Source organism: Mustela putorius, unplaced genomic scaffold (assembly GCF_011764305.1).
Source record: "Mustela putorius furo isolate JIRA1106 unplaced genomic scaffold, ASM1176430v1.1 tig00003854_pilon_pilon_pilon, whole genome shotgun sequence".
Classification (NCBI taxonomy): Eukaryota; Metazoa; Chordata; class Mammalia; order Carnivora; family Mustelidae; genus Mustela; species Mustela putorius.
In genome coordinates, this window is record NW_025422006.1 from 8,326,547 (window position 1) to 8,340,584 (window position 14,038).

The 14,038-nt window shown below is 44.3% G+C and overlaps 1 protein-coding gene and 1 long non-coding RNA gene across 3 annotated transcripts in view; one reads left to right on the forward strand and one right to left on the reverse strand.

Annotated features, from left to right (window-relative positions):
* Positions 1 to 14,038, forward strand: part of MAMDC2 (MAM domain containing 2) — a 141,581-nt gene that overhangs the window by 42,472 nt on the left and 85,071 nt on the right. The gene's annotated exons all lie outside the window — the stretch shown is intronic.
* LOC123387528 lies at positions 694 to 3,473 on the reverse strand. The gene is made up of 3 exons (XR_006601971.1): positions 3,299 to 3,473; positions 2,227 to 2,407; positions 694 to 1,363 (listed from the first exon to the last, which is right to left on the reverse strand). It is a non-coding gene; the product is annotated as an uncharacterized LOC123387528 (long non-coding RNA).

Here is a 14,038-nt window from a genome sequence, read left to right on the forward strand (position 1 = left end):
GAACCCCTTGTTCCCAGCAGTGTTGGCCCTGGGATGAACTTCTGTTCCCCAATTAAGGGGGACAGGCTTTTGGAAAGCAAATTTTCTCAAGTTTAAAAGGACAATACTTTCCATACCCCCCCCCCACTAGATCACCAAGGGGTCTATTACTGCGGGGCACAGATATCATCCTTAGGGTTTTAAGTCAAACCTTCCAGTGGAAAATTGCCACTGGTTCCCCCAGTCTCCAAGGACCAACTTCATTCCATCTGGGTGGTACCAACTGGGAATTTTAGGGTGTAGAAGGTAAGATCCTTCTTTTGTTAGGGTCTTAGCTTTGTTAAAGCACCTCTTGCTTGGGGAGCTATCCAAGGTGCTGTCTGAAACTCCCTGTCTATTTTGTCCCAAGTATTGACATATATTTCTATCTTGAGCCTCACCCTTTTGCATTTGTCTAATCCTGAAACCATTTATCTTTCCCAATTTGGATTCTTCCTGACCGTTACTTCTTTCCAAATCCTGAGATGTGTTGTGTTGCATTCATACCTTGCCCTCAGCTGACCCTTTGCCTGCATTTTGTCTTGACACTGCTTCGTCTGACTTAATTCTTACCCTCTCTCACCCCTTCCTCGCCTGGGTTTTGTGTATCTATAGCATATATCATCTAAATGATAGAAATCAGGAGTTAATCAACAAGAAAAATTAAGCCTCAAGATATATATGATTTTATTTTTGTGTTAATATAAATTGCCTGCGTTCCATACTATTGGAAAAAAAATAGTTTTCTAATAAGAAAACTATTAGTTAGACAGTTATATGCATTAGTTATAACCACTAGTTATACAGAGCCTAGAAGGACAAATAGAAAAATAATTTTCATTTATTATCTTTCAGCATGTTTGTTAAAGTAAATTAAATATTCAGCTACTGTTGGCAAGATCAATATTATTTTGGGAACATATATTTGTTATGTAGATTTTAGTCATATTTGTAATTTTTACCTGCAATAAAGCAAAGTAAATTGTTTTGACTATAGTAGTGGATGACCCATTCTGGCAACTGGTGTTAAGGTGTATTTTTTAAGATACATTTCTTCAAGATTTGGAGCACCCCAAATTTACACAGAGTGCCAAAATTGCCTGCAAGTGAATACATTTTTAATGTAATCATAACAATTGCTGTTCCCATAGAAATGCTTTTATATGCTTTCAGAGAAATTTTTGTTTCATCTGACTTCCACTACAATGCGTATGTTGTCTCTATAAGAAGAAGGAAATCCACGTGAACTTTGAGCGCTGTGGATACACATCAGGTGTTGTGCAATCGATTGTGTAACAGCAGGTGCCCTCTGTTATTTCAGCTTCTTCTCCAATGATCACATTGTCTTGAGAAAGAAAAAAGCAAACAAACCTCTAAGCACGCTACCCTCTGTTCCCTAGCTATGAAGAGATTGCCTGCCTTGAGTGTTACTGGTGGTGTTCATACTAGCAGTTAGGGTAGAGCGATGGACCCATCCGCGTTTTTTTCCCCAGTCCCTTTATGACCACTGACCCACATCTCCGAGACAGTTCTTGAGATTAGGGGTGTAGATCATTACCATTAACAATTTTTTTTTATGTCTGTGCAAAGCTAACAAACTCTCCCGGGATTGAGCTCTTGCCCTTGGCTCCTAACCAACTCTTAGTATGGACGCACCACATTTTTACTGGCCCGAGATGAGTCTTGACTCAATTTAGACTTTAGTATAAACAGAACTGGAGCAGTTGACAGATCTGTTTTAGCAGTAGAACCTGTTCTTCCAATAAAACCTATAAGAGAGCCTGACAAATGATCTAGATAAAAAGAAAGTGAGTTGCACAGTTGGAAGTCTGGGAACCTGGTCCCCAGAACTCTCCCATCGCCTGAGGAGCCTAGGGGCTCCACAGAGGTCTGTGTGAGAGCTACCGATTGTCTAATCCCTTTACTTTACAGGTGGGGAAACTGAGGCTTGGAGAGGTTAACTCACTGCTCATGAACACACAGTTCATGAGGTAGGGGCAATGTTGAGACAAGACACTGGTCTCTGACCCCCTTCTGCCGCCCAGTTCACAGTCTCTGCCTCCTGTCCTCCCCCTCCCCGATTTCCTCATGGTTGAAGGGAACAGATCGTGTACTCACTCTGACTTCTGTATTGACAGGCCTTCCTCCTCCCCAAGTAAACCATATTCTAATTCAAACTGGCTTATACTAGAGGATTTCATCACCTACTGTAAATGAAAAGTTCTGGCTTCACGTGCAAGGATGGGTTTAAAAAAATGCTGTCCAGTCCAGTCTTCTTCTCTTCATTTCTTTTGGGTCTGGCTTCTGCTGTGCCGGCTGCATTTTCAGGGGACTTTCTTCAGGGGCTCCGACAGGTGGAAGCATCCAGCATTCTTACAGGGAATGGTTCCTAGGGAAAGAAGGCTTCTCCTAGCAAAATTCTCCGAATTGAGCCTCATTTACCTGAGTAGGTCCATGTGCCCACTCCTGAAGCAACCTGCCTGGCCAGAGGGCAGGGGCGACCTGATTGGTCAGACCTGGGTCCATGGCCACCCCTGAAAAGGCAGGGTTGGGGTTGGGGTCAGTGCCACTCAAACCATTTGGGCTGAAACTAAGGAAGGGCAGGTTCCACAAGGGAAAAGCAGGGTGCTGTTAACCAGCATGATGAGGAAATGAACACGTCTCCTGCAACGTCCTCAACTCTTCGTTGGCCTTTGAGGCTGATCCTTGGAGACAGAGGCGGGAGGGCTCGTCACAGAGCTGCCTGGTCTGTTGCTGCTTCTGCAGGAACCCAGGCTCCTCTCTCTCTTGTGGACTCTTCCGTTGTATTATTGTTCAATTTGGGAACATACAGGGATTTTAAAATTCTTCTTAAAAAGCACAGAATTTTTTTTAAAGATTTAATTTATTTATTTGGCAGAGAGAGATCACAAGTAGGCAAGAGAGGCAGAAGGGGGGTGGGGAGAGCAGGCTCCCTGCCGAGCAGAGAACCCGATGCAGGACTTGATCCCAGGATCATGACCTGAGCTGAAGGCAGAGGCTTAGCCCACTGAGCCCCCCAGGCACCCCGAATTTATTTATTTATTTATTTTTAATTTTATTTAGTTGTTTGACAGCGGGAAAGAACAAGCAAAGGGAGCAGCGGAGGGAGAGAGAGAGAAGCAGGTTCTCTGCTGAACAAGGAGCCCAGTGGGGGTCTTGATCCCAGGACCCCTGAGATCATGACTTGAGGCAAAGGCAGATGACCAACCAACTGAGCCAGACAGGCACCCCCCCCCCAAAACACAGAATTTAAATGTACCTTATATTTTTGGAGGCATTTGGTGGAAATGTCCAGGTATTCCATGAGAGGGTTTGACCCAGCTGGATACATGTGAGAGTATATAGTCAGGAGTGGGTGAAACAAGATCAGAAAACTTCCAGGAAAGTCTCTAAACAGCACACAGTGTTGACACTCCCTGGTTGCTCTGCTCTCCTGCATCCCGTTTCCCCCCGGGGCAGTTTGTTTGTACGTGCACGAGCCAGGATATGAACTGAGCAAGGTGCATAGCCAGGCTAGCTCAGATGCACACTGTCAGGCATGTTCTGGGAGGGAGAGTCTACCTTTAGGTTTCCTAGGTCAAGAAATAACATAGACAGTGGTGAAAGAGATTGGCTGAGGGTATCACAGTGTTCATCCTGTAATTTTGCAGCAGGACATAATTTAGGCTCCAACTAGAGGTATTTTAGGAGACTAGCTAATGGAAATGTGGACCTGGAAATCCAGAAACTTGCATTCTGTCTCAGTTATAGATTGGTTGACTTTGATCCAATTTCTCATTCTCTCTGGGCCTTAGTCTCCCAGTCCTGAAAAATAAAGTTGGCCAATATAATAACGGACTTTCACGTGAATCAGTGTTTCATCATGTATGCATACCAGGTGGTTCACAGGACTATTTTAGGTGGCACATGCCATATTTCTTAAAACAATTATGCATATTTTCCCACTTTTGTTGAGATATAATAACAATATATAATAATATACTAATAAATAAATGTTGTACGTGTTTTTTTTTTTTAAAGATTTTATTTATTTATTCGACAGAGAGAGAGATCACAAGTAGGCAGAGAGAGAGAGGAGGAAGCAGGCTCCCTGCTGAGCAGAGAGCCCGATGTGGGGCTCGATCCCAGGACCCTGAGATCATGACCTGAGCCGAAGGCAGTGGCTTAACCCACTGAGCCACCCAGGCGCCCCTGTTGTACATGTTTTTAATGCACTAGACTAACCAGTACAGCAGTTCCCAAATTTCACGGCTACCACTGCTAAGGAACTAGGTAAAGTAAATATTATAATTTTAAAGATGAATATGGCTGAAGAAAAACATTAAGTAATTGGTACACAGATAAAGCAAAACCCCAAGGGTGGGACATAAGTTATAGAATTTGAGAAAACTCTGATGTACATGACCTCAATATAAAAACATTTTTTCAGTAGAGTAGTATAATAATGATTTGACAGTTAGGGAGTCTGAGACTGTGCTTTACTGAGAACCTATATGACGCCAAATGCTGTATCAGGGACTCCCCATGAGTGAAATTACTACATTTTTAAAGTAAGAACTACCTGATTTTAAAACCATGCTCTGTCCACCAGCCACACTATCCCTGCAGGGCTCAGGGCTCACACAGAGGTAAAAACAGAATAGTTCAATATTTGTATATACTGTGGAAGGATCACAAGAGTAAGACGAGTTAACATGTGTTACCATATATAGTTCCAGTGTTTGTGCTGTGATGAGAACTTTTAAGATCTACTCTCTTAGCAACTTTTAAATATGCAACAGAGTATTATTAACTATAGTTCTCATTCTGTACATTACATTCCCATGACTTATTCATTTTATAACTGGAAGTTTGTACCTTTGGCCTCCTTCGCCCATTTCGTGCAGCCCCCCACCCCTGGCCTCTGCCACCTCTGTCAGCCTCCAGTCTGTTCTCTGTTGCTATGAGCTTGGGTTTTCTTTGTTTTTTTTTGTTTTTTTGTTTTTTTGTTTTTGTTTTTGTGTTTTTCCTCCAGATTCCATACATAAGTGAGATCATATGGTTTTTGTCTTGTCTTTGTCTGGCTGCTTTATTTCACTTGGCCTAATGCCCTATTTTTCCATAGTGGCTGCACCAGCCTGAATTCCCAGCAGTAGCACACAAGGTCTTCCTTTTCTCCACATCCTTGCCAACACTTGTTATTTCTTGTCTTTTTGATACTAGCCATTCTAACAGGTGTGAGGTGATGCCTCATTGTGGTTTTGATTTGCATTTCCCTGGTGATGACTGATGCTGAGCATTTTTTCACCTGTCTGTTGGCTGTCTTGATGTTTGTTTGGGAAAACGGCTATTCAGATCCTCTGCCCATTTTTAATCGGATTACTTGTTTACTATGGAGTTTTATGAGTTCTTTTATGTTTTAGATCTGAATCTCTTATCTAATACATGATTTGCAAGTATTTTTTTTCCCACTTGGTAGTTTTCCTTTTCATTTTGTGGATGGTTTCCTTTGCTGTGCATAACCTTTGCTATATCTTTCAATTACGTACCATTCTGTATTCAAAATAATAATAATAATAATGAAATTTTTAGAAAGTTGAGTCTACATGGAGAGTGTGATCCTCAGTGATCCTCAGTGATCCTGAGAGACCGTGTTCGTGTCACCCTTTGCCACCCCTTTCCTCACTCAGCTTGGACCACTGCTGTGCTGGGGAAAGGCATACATCCACAAGCTAGCATGTGCAGAAACTTCTGGAAGGCCGAATCACAGAGGTTAGAAAGGAGAAGGAACCACATCTCTGCCCTTTGTCTGGGAGGGTCCGCAGTGATCCTCAAAACCAAATAGCCTCTTTTCACAGAAGAATTGGCCTGGAGCTTGGGGTTGCCAGGTATAATACATTTGAATTTCAAATAAATGACAAATCATTTTTTTTAGTATAAGTGTGTTCCATGCAATATTGGGGGGTATGTTTGGGTGGTATGCTTAAGGACTTTGAATTACTTAATCTGGCAATCCAAGTGGGATCCAGAACCCGGCTTCTCATCAGGCAGTGTGTTTTCTCTGAGCCTGGCTTTCCTGATCTGTGAAATAAACGATAATGATTATCCACCTGTACCCTGGGGTTGCCGTAGAGCTGGAACAGACCCCCGTACTTTGTAAACAGCTGCTCTAAAATTAAAAGGAGTAAACACAGTTGCTCTCTGTGTTCTTGTCCTGAGAACCTTGATCTCCATAGCATACAGCTCATTGAAACCCACTGCCTTGTTTTTCTACCAAATTGGTTATGATTTCTTATATGCCTTGGGCACATCGTCATACATTTTTTTCATATTTATTTATTTATTTTTAAGATTTTATTTATTTGATAGAGATCACAAATAGGCAGAGAGGCAGGCAGAGAGAGAGAGAAGGAAGCGGGCTCCCTGCTGAGCAGAGAGCCCGACGCGGGACCCGATCCCAGGATCCTGGAATCATGACCCAAGGTGAAGGCAGAGGCTTTAACCCCCTAAGCCACCTAGGCGCCCCTATTTTCATATTTAAAGAGGATTTCTGAAACATATTAACAGGGACTTCATTTCTAGTATTTATTGGTTTTGGCTTTAAAAGCACTGTCTTTATTTTAAACCATCTTTATTGTGAGTGAATGAATGGCAGGTTATCCCGCTGAACTCACTTAGTCTATATTTACTGAACATCTAGTATGTGCCAGACCTAGGGGCTAAAAGGGAGAGTAGAATAGACACAGAGCCTGCCATCATTGCGTGCATGGTCAGCAGGGAGAGAACCAAAGGAATAGAGCAAACAGATAAAAAGAGTCCTTCTCAAGCCTGGTTTGACGTGAGAGCCACTGGCGAGGAGTCTACAAATTCTGTTTATAGCCCGGTAACTAACCATCCCAGTCTGCCTAAGATAGAGGTGTCTTCCAGGATGTGGACTGATGTCTGGGCCTCCCTCGGTGATTCCAAGATGCCTCCAAGATTGAGAACTGCTGGGTTAGGAGGAAATGTAGAACATGTTGGCTCTTGACCTCAGGAAAGACTGTCTGGCAAATAAGGCTTTCTCAGGCCATGTGTATGTGGTTCCTTACACAGACAGGGAGAGAGTGCATTCATGGACTAGACCAGGCATCCCGCTAACTTGGGCAAAGTCTTGGAAGGAGCAGGGGTCTGGCTCAGAGTGGACAGGGAGTGGCTCTGGTTAGTATGTCAGAGAGACCCCAGACTGCCCAAGCCAGGGGTGTCGCAGCCACTCCCAGGTCCACAGAACAAGCCACGGGGGCCCTGTAAACAAGATTAATTGGGAGGGAACAGACCCCAGAAGCAAAATCGCCCCAGACAACAAAGGACAGAATAAAACTTGTCAGCCCACCAGGCAACCCCGTCCACTCTTCTTTGCTCTGTTAATAGATGAAGTTCTGTGTTAATTATGTTTGAAAAATAAAAAGTTCCAAAGCCACAAATCTAAAGCAGCTCACTCATTTAAAAGATAGTTTGGGGTTTACTTTCATTTAAACCCTTCTTTCTGTTAGGATGTTCAACCATTGTAGGTTATGTCTTCTCCATAATGCAGCAACAAAAATCTGTCTTCATCCATGTAGCTATGGTTTTTTTTTTTTTTACGTTGAATATTCTTATTCCTACTTGGCTTCGTACTTTATAATAGGTATAAAATGCTGAATTTGAAATGAGAAAGTGCAAATAAAAGTAAATATGTATCTATTTTTTTGTAAACATATATATTTAAAACATATTTTAATTCAGATTTATTTATTTACCTGTACTGTGGTGACATTTTCATAGGCACTTCTATCTCATTCTGGTTCATATGAAGCTGAAATGTGTACAACTCCTTTTGTTTGATGAAACTGCCTTGCATAATGCATGAGCAAAAATAGCTCTGCCTCTGCTCTCAGCAGCATTATTGGCAAAACTGGTAAGATAGGGCTTAGAGTCTCTTATAAGTCAAAATAAGAAAATTTCCTTGTCAATGAACAGGTATTCCATGGGAGAAGAACCCTTTTCTCCCTTTAGGTGCACGGGGGGCGGGGGGTGGGGGGGCTGTCAGTGTGTTTGTTTACCTGCGGTTTCCTGAGGTCATTCCCCTCCACATTTCCTAAGTTTCCAAGGAATATCTTCCCTTCCTGTAGTGGAAAATGTGTCCCAAGAACTGACTTTTTTTTGATAGAACAAAACACTATCAGAGAATGCGGGCTTTTCTGCTGTTTTCATACTTTTTTTTTGTTAACCATTGTATCGAGCGTGGCTCCCTTTCCAAATACCCCATGACCTTTCACTGCGGGTTCATCATTTGGTTTTCTGTTGATGGTTACTAAGGTAAACTTCTCTTCTTCAACTGCCACTGGAGCCAGCAGGGTTTCAGCCTGCACCCTTCCCAGGCCCTGCAAAGGAGGGGTGGAACCGACATCTGCGGTAGTGGTTTCGAATGTTGGTAGATTGTTTACACTGGAGACTGCCTGCTGCCGTTTGTTTTTACTTTTGCCAGGCTTAATGCTTTGTAATCTTTTAAGACTACTTTCGCAGTGTTAGCCAGGATATGAGAATAATTTCCCCGTTGTCGCGGGAACGAAAATGGCATTCGAGAAGTCTAAGCAATGCTGACCTCATCACTTCCCGATGTATCGCTGATCTCTGCACTTTGGAACTCCTCGAAATTTGAAACTGATAAAACTATAGCTCTCTTGAATCTGGAAATGTCACACACTGAAGCATTTTCTGAATGCCTCCCAGAAATTCTGCGTTCCAGAAAGGCAAAGAATTGTGTATTTTAACAATCCTTTGTGTATCTTGACTTAATGAGAATTTGAGTTTTGGGAAGTTAACAGTGGGAGCATACATGAAATATTAAGTATAGTGTGGGTTCCCATGGAAATTACATTAAATGCCACATTTCCTAGGATAACAGTGCATTGAATTGAAACTGAAACCTAATGAGAAATCTCTGTAATAAAAAAGACTTTTAATGCATCCTTTATATATAGACATAACAGAAAAAAATCTATCATCAAGAAGTTTATTCATTTCCTTAAAAATATAGAGAGCATCTACCAGGAGGCAGATAAATGTGATATGTACCCTTATATGTTTAAAACCTAGTGAAGAATACAGATAAGTATATTGCATGGAAAAAGCAATATCTAAAAAGATCACCATGTACAGTTGTCGAGGTTGTGTACTGCACAGTGGTACATAGTGGCTCTCTTGAGCTAAGACCCAAATAAAGTGTAGGAGTGAGCTAGGAAAGGAAACAAGAACTAGTAGAGTGGAATGTATGAAGGAAGGGAGATGAAAGACTATCCTAGTTAAAGAAAACACCATTTGAAAAGGCTGAGAAGCAAGAGGGAGTGTGGCACCTTAGCATAAAGGAGCTAAAAGAAACTCTGTGCTGCTGTAGACTGTGACAAGGATGTGGTGGTGAGCCAGAACAGCCAGAACATCAGGGCCTTATAAGTCAAGGACAGTGGCAATTCTCCCAGGTGTTTTAGGCCAGAAAGCATTGCAAACACTGTGGCTACCGTGTGGAGATCAGATTTGAGTAGGGCAAGGTTCCCTGCATAAGCAGGAAGCCTGCCTCAATACTCCAGGCCGAAGCTAGTGTTCTGAAATGGAGCAGGACAGGAGACCTGGTGGAATGGATGGTTTGGAGAGGAATTTAGGAAATTAAGTCATCAAGACTGATAGACTTTTGGGAAAGGAGAAAGAAGGGATATCAGTGAAGATGCTGAGATTTCTTAATTGTTCATTGGGTAGTCAGGGGCTCGAGTCACTCATATTTGGAACCCAGAGGAAGAACAGGATTGGGGGTAAAGAGAGTGGGTTTGGTCCAAGGGGAGAGGCCCACCAGGAAGTTAGACACATGGGTCTGGAAGACGGGGAGGGATCAGTCTGGCGATATAGATTGGGGAAGCTAAAAGTCAGGGGGTGGGAATCAGACAGGTATTTGAAAAGCCTGTAGCAGAAACAACTAAATCGCTGGTTTAAACTTGCATTTGCTTTTCTCTGTCATGATGAAAAGTACAGAGCTAAGAAGTCCAGACTGGTTGGAAGACTCTACAGTATGGCAGGAACCAGCCCCTTCAATGGTTCTGCCAGGGCCCCAGCAATGACTCCCAACCTCAGGCCACTTGCTAGAATGACCAACTGTGTCCGTTTGTTTGGGACTCAGAGGGTTCCCGAGATATGAGACTTTTTGTTTTCAAGCCAGGAAAGTCCCCGGTTAACTAGGATGAGTTGGTCACCCTAAATGACCCCCTGCGTTTAACATGGCCACTGTAGCTCCAGCTCAGATGGGAAGACAAGCCAACTGCATCAGGCCCATGTTTAAAGTGGCTTTCCTGGAAACCCCATCCAACAAGCTTCTCTTCCATCTCTGCGTGGAACTGCGTTACTGGCCACCTCTGCGTACAGGGATGGCCTAGCAGGGCGCAAGGGGCCAGGCTCGGTGTAGTCCCCGCCCCCAGCAAGCTAGCCTTCTTCAAAGGAAGCAAGAGAGAATGGATACTGGGGAGGCAATTGGGGGGGAAATTCCTGCTGCGGGGAAAAGACTCATCGGAGTACAGAAACCAGACCCACAACCACTGAAAACAAACACTTAAAGAGACAACAGAAGGTGAGAAGATCCCAAGGAGAAGTCTGAGAAGAGCAGGTGGAAAGTAGGACCAAAACTAGGAGAGGAAGGAACCCAGACACCCCAGATATGGGAGAAGTTGCTGAATCACAGAGAAGAAGTGAGACCCCAGCGACCCCCATGGCCTTCTCCCAGGATGAGGACCCATGTTGGCAGCTTCTGGTCATACTCTGGTCATTGGGTCTGCCCTGGGCCTCCCTATTGTTTTTAATGTTGATTCAAGTGGCAGTGGAGGAAAGCTTCCAGGCACCAGGGCACAGCAAGGTGGCTTCCAGCCCCTGCATGCACGCACGCAAAGTTTCTGCAGTTCTACAGTCCAGGGCACAGCCCTGGCTTCACTGGTGAGCGGCGGCAGTTCCTCCTGAAATGGATACCGGGAAAGCTGGAAAGCCCATTTCCACAGCAGGAAAAGGGATCCCCGTGCCCGCAGCCCTATGAGCTAGCGTGGTCCTGAAGCCCATACATGGCAATCTGAAGCTGCTCTTTAAATGCAGACTTTCCTTTATCCTAAAGCAAATTGGTATTTGAAACCTTCCCCAACAGGAAAGCCTCTACACCAGAGGTTTCATTCTGGCAGGGGTTTCTTACTACTCGGGACCAAAATAGGACTGCAAATGCCGGTTACTTCTTCTCGATTATAGATCATTTCATCTGTTACATTTCTGAAGTCCTGCCTGTGTAGTCACCCTGCAAATCAGCCCTCCTCAGTGCATTGCTTTCTGGTGGGATTTAGATTTCAGTGCCTACCTTTCAGAGCTCATTCATCGCTTTATCCTTTTAGACTAACTAAACATCAGGGCTTTGGAGCAGTTTTATTGAGTGGGAATGGCAAGTTTCTTGGAACTTTGTCATGTTTAGGGAACTCCTATGTCAAGGAGAGGCTAGAAGAGAAGCCATTCCCATCAAAAACATTTACTGAAAAGAGATGTGCCTTATAGGGAGCCCCTTTTTAAGGCCGCAGGGAGGTTGGAAGTCTGGCAGACTTGCTCATGTTGGATAACACAGAGGACCCTGTTGTCTGACACCAGGCGCCCAGTCCGGCACAGACACTGATTACACACAGGATGCACACAGAGTGCCTTCTGCTCAGTGCTCACGAGTAATTACTTACTAGGACATTGGACCGACATGCTAGGCTGTGCCCTGTACCTACGAGTCTCTGCCGGTGTCGTCCTCATGCTGAATGGCTCTTTGTTGCCCCAGTACCCCCTCCCCGGCAGTATCTACAGAGGATAATGGCTGGGGTTCTCGGAGCCTAAGATTGTGGAGTCTCTGTCCACTGTCTCTAATCCAAGTGCAGGCACAGACGTCTTACTCTGCGTCGACTCTGACCTTTGTTTTGTGACCATCCTTTGCGGGTGGTGGGGAGGTATACTACTGTAGATCGCTTAAAAGGCATACCCTAATTTTAGAAAACCGCGTGTTCAAAAACCTTTTAAATTTGAGGCAAGATGCTAAAAGGTTAATCTGGTTATCATGTTATCAATATGAAGAGTATGTGTAGAAAAGCCAAAAGGGGCTTCCGCACAGAAACATCGGTCCCTCCAGGATTCCTCCATCAAGGAAAGGGTGAAAACTTTGCTCTCCTGCTATAGGAAGATGAATACAAGTATGAAAAGATAAATTAATAAAGAGACAGGCAAGGAAATATTTGGAGGCAGTGTGGAGCAGGGGGGAAGGCATGGACTCGGAGCCCATGCCCATGCTGTGACCGTGGACTGCTGCATTAACATTCCTGGATCTCTCTTTCCTCCCTCGTGAAGTGGAAGATCCGCCTGATGGGATCATCTGTCAGGATTGAGAGGGAAGAACACAGGTCAAGAAGCCCATGCCTGCAGCCCAACAAACGTCAGTCCCCTTGGAATCTTTGTTTCTTCTCCATATATATTCATAAATTGTTCAGTAAACCACAGAGGATGCTGGTAAATCTAGGGACAGAAGGTGGGAACACCTTATGCAAACCATAGAAATTTGTGATTTTTCTTTGATATTTCAGAACAGAACATTCTTCTGCCAGAGGTCATCAGTAGATTTATTAATGATTGTGAGTCTAATTGAGGAAAAAAGCAAATATTCACAATCCCAAGTACTTAATACAGTGTTTTTTACATTTGAGAAATGCTATGCTATTTATTTTCCAGCAAGGTAGTCAATTTTTTGACATCTCGGTTTTTGAGAACCCCTAGGCCCAGCATTTTGTATGCATTTGACTTTTTAATTTTTTGGAAGTCTTCGATGTGCAAAGAAAGCAAGACTCCTTCCCCAGGCAAGCTGGTGGCTCGTACGTACTGAAGATGCTGCTCTGTGCAGGCATCCTCTCCCCACAATAGACCAAAACCCTTATGAATGTCTGGTAGGTCTCTGCGTGCATTATTGTCCGGGCTGCTTTGATCAGTTGGTAGATCTGGGAGATGATTGTCATAGCAGAGAATGCAGCTGGGCGGTGGCATGGGACAGACTGCAAGGGGCCGAGCTGTGCCCACAGCCGTGGAGCAGGCACGGGGGGAGAACGGATGTGGGTGCAGATGGGTCTCCCGGGCAGTGGGCAGGAGCTGGTGTCAGAAGGATGGTGACGATGGGCAGCAGGTAGAACCCGTGATATCAGTGAGGTCCACCACGAGATGATGAGATGGGTGAGCCGTTAGTGAGACTACGCTGATCAGATATCGGGAAAAATAAGAACTAACATTTATTAAGAGTTGACCACAAGCCCTTGGGCGTGGTGCTAAGAGCTTTACTTATGTTTTACTTATGTTTATGTTTTAAACATGGCTTTACTTATGTTGCCCTGTTTAATCTTTGAATTAAAGATAAATTCATTGCACGAATGTAGGTAGCACTTGTCCGATAGCGTAAGTAACTGGCTCAAAGTGCCATGATTTGTGGTGGGTTTGGGATTCGAACGACTTACCCACCCCGCCGTGTGCCTCTACAGGCGGGACCCCATCCAGGGAGGCAGGAAGTAAGCCATTCGGGAAATCTGGTGAGGTCATCGCCTGAGTTCAGGGGCTGGACTTCAGCCCCAGGAAGGAAGCTGCCAAAAAGAAGGCCGTGTCCTTGTGGTAGATGTGTGTGGTCCTAAGAGCTAACAAAATAAAGATGTAGGCATCATTATCAGACCCAGGATCACACCAGGAGTAAATGTGCTGACCTCTACTTTGGATGTTGAGTAACCCTGGGTGAGAGCCCGGGGGGGTGCTTAGCTGTGAGGACAGGTGCTCCTGAGGCCGGGCAGCCAGGAGGGGCCCAGCACTGAAGAGCAGAGCTGTAGACGTCCACAAGGAGGGTCAAGTAAGGAGAATGGAGGGAAGACTGTTGTCACTCCCAGCACTAAAAAGGTGTTCCTGGTCTTCTACCTGAACATACTGGCTCTGA